Source organism: Triticum dicoccoides, chromosome 7B, assembly GCF_002162155.2.
Source record: "Triticum dicoccoides isolate Atlit2015 ecotype Zavitan chromosome 7B, WEW_v2.0, whole genome shotgun sequence".
Lineage (NCBI taxonomy): Eukaryota > Viridiplantae > Streptophyta > Magnoliopsida > Poales > Poaceae > Triticum > Triticum dicoccoides.
In genome coordinates this window covers 760,896,889-760,900,226 of record NC_041393.1, presented here as the reverse complement: position 1 = coordinate 760,900,226, position 3,338 = coordinate 760,896,889, and positions in this window count along the sequence as shown.

Genomic DNA, 3,338 nt, shown 5'->3' with positions numbered 1-3,338 from the left:
AACAAAAACATTCTGAACAATATTGTTAACACACAAATATTTATTGAAAATTCCGAACAATTTCTGAAAAATGCATACAATTTTTTAATTTATGAGCAAAATTTGAAAACACAAACATTTTTCAAATTTTAAACATTTTTGTAAGAGCGCGAACATTTTCAACAAATGCAAGATTTTTTTTGAAAAAGAAAACATAAACTTGAAAAACAAAAAAGAAAAAAAAGAAAGGAAAACGAAACATAAATAGAAAAAGAAAGGAAAATAAAAATGCCCGGTTTAGAAACCTTCTAGAAGATTCTCAAAATCGAAAAAAAACCTGCTGGGAACCTGTAGAAGGGTCCCAAAACCGGGAGCACTGTGGCGGTTAAACGGGACAGCCCGTTGCGTCGCTGCTCGGTCGCTTGCCTATGCGAAGCGCCGGCAGTTTGAGGCAGCGAGCGGCATATAGGATTTTCCTGTATGGATAGTGCCAAATAGGGTTTGCCCCTATGTCTTGCATTAAGCGAGACAGGCTGGAGCCCGAAGGGAACCACCAACTGGGCCGGCCCAGGAAAATGGGAAACACCAGCCTTGTTCCTGTTTCACGTTTTCTGTTGTCATTGTTCGCTTTTTTTTATTTATATACTTCCAAAAATTCTAAGTAAATATATTGAAAAAATCACTCTTGATAAAACATTTGAAAAATGTTGACCAAACATTTGAAAAATTCAAATGTGTATAAAGAAAATATTTATCACGTATATAAGAAATGTATACAAAAAATAAAATGTGTATCAAACAATTCAATCATGTATTTAAAAAACTTTGTAAAGCATTTGAAAGAGTGCTGAAGAAGTGTTTGAAAAATGTTAAGCAAGCATTTGGAAAATGTTAAATGTGTATAAATGTTAAATGTTAAGCAAGCATTTGCAAATTGTTGATCAAGCATTTGACAAAATGTTAAATTTGTATAGAAAAATGTTGACCATGTATTTAAAAAATAAAATGAAATGTATATAGAAAATGTTAATCAAGCATTTGAAAATATGTTGAACAAGTATTTAATTATTTTTTAATCAAGCATTTAGAAAATGTTAAATGTATGTAGTAAAAAAGTCGCCCATGTTAAATTAATAAGGGACTTAAGAAAGGTAAAAGGTAAATAGAAAAAATGTTAATATTGTTATTCATATTTTTGATTAGCCATTTCAAAAATAATTGAAATGTGTATAAAAAATGGTGACCTTGTATTAAAATGTTAAGCTTGTATTGAAAAAATGTTAAGCATGTATTAGAAACATGTTGTTGGCAGATACAAAAAATCTAGAATGAAAACAAAAGAAGCAAATAAAACCAAAAAAGAAAAACCAAAAAAGGGAAAAAGATTAACCAAAAATAAAATAAAACAATGAAACAAATGTAAAAAGAATAAAAAATAACTAAAGGAAAAAAGGAGAAGAAAACGGAAAAGAAACCAAAGAAAATGAAAAAAGCATCCAGAACTGAAGAAACAAATGAAAAAAGAATGAACGAAGAAAAAAGAAAACAAAGTAAAAACGAAAAAAAGAAAAAAATCTGAAGAAAAACGAATAAAATAAAAGAAAATGGAGAAACGGAAAGAAAAAAAAACAGAAAACCAGTGAGAAACCAATTATTTTCCTTCTAGTATGTTCTGCCCAAGTAGTTTAATATGAATTAGATGTTGTCCCAGTGATTATTAGTTTAACAAAGCAACCCGCAGGTCCCAGGCTCATCCCTACACGCTCCTCCTTTCACTCAGTTTTTCAAAAGAAAATCGATGTAATTGGGTTCTCCCTGAATGCGACTATGTGGCACGCTCTCAGCCACCTGCCACGTGTCGCATTCTAGGCGTTTCCTTCGGATTTTTATTTTTATTTTTTCGCAAGCGTTTTTGGCTTTTTAAACGTTTTTTCTATGTTTTTTTGATGTTTTCGTTTTCCACCGGTCTTCCTTAGCTTTTGCGTGAAAGAACACATTTTTTTTTGCTTTCGCGAGTGGCATGCTTTGCTTCAGCGAAAGGCACGGTTTTGCTTTTGAGAGAGGCACAACCATACCTCTCGGAAATGAAAAAAAAAGATTTTTTGTTTTTTCTTCTTCCGTCAGAGGCATGGTTTTGCTTCGCGAGAGGCACGACCGTGCCTCTCGGAAATGGGAAACACGTGTTTTTTGTTTGTTTGCTTCCGCGAGAGGCACGATTGTGGTTTCGCGAGAGGCACGGCCGTGCTTCTCGGAAACAAAAAAAAATATTTTTTGTTTTTTTCCTTCCACGATAGGCACGATTTTGCTTCCGTGAGAGGAACGGTTGTGATTTCACGAGAGGCGTAGATGTGCCTCTTTTGGAAAGAGAAACAAACCATGCTCCCGATTCATTTTTTCGTCTGGGTTTTTTCATGATTTCTTTTGTTAAAACCTATCAATATGGGATTTATTTTTGAAAATCTCAACGCGAGGAATCAACTGTGAAAACAGTTGAGATTTAGATGCACGATTTAAGAGATTAAACATTTTGAATAAATAGATCTACGAAAAAAAGAAAAAATTCTCAAGTTGCAACAAGTGACGCACATACAACGCGTCACTTGTCACAACCTGAGAAGGTGGGAGTGATCTTTGCGAGTACTCCTTAATTAGTGATTTCGTAAAAAGGTTGCGTCAAAAGAAATCAAGAACACAAAAAAGGAAAATCCTATCTGCCGCATTGTGCGGCAGATTGTCGTTGATTCACACATAGGGAGCGATCAGCGAGCGACATGGGCCGGCCCAATTATCTTTAAAGAACGGGCTACAGTACGTGCCGGTTTTGGCTACATTCTAGGAGGTTCGAGTTGGATTTTCCTTTTTCTAGGAACCTTCTACAAGGTAAGGGAAGGTTCCTGAACTGGTTTTATGTCTTTTTCTGTTTCTTTTTCGTTCTTTCTTTTGTATCATCTTTTCTTTTTTTTCTTGTTTTGTTTTTATTTTCCTTGTTTTGTTTTTTCTTTTCCTTCCTTTTTTAGTTTAAATTTTCCTTTACTTTTCAACAAATCTTTAGAAATTTTTTAAAATTTTACATTTTTTAAAATCGTTTTTTTTCTAAAAAGTTCCTATTTTAAATTTTGTTCACAAACTCCAAAAAAGTTAGAATTTTCATATTTATTTTTCTACTTTACAAGAAATGTTCAAAAAATCGATTTTTTTATAATTTTAAATTAAAAATTCTAGCATTTTAATTTTTATTTACAAATTCAGAAAATATTTGGAAATTTCAAAAGATGTAGCCACTTCAAAATTTGTTAGCAAATTCAAAAAATGTTCATGTTTTCAATTTTTTTGCAAAATAGCAAAATGTTCTTGGGATC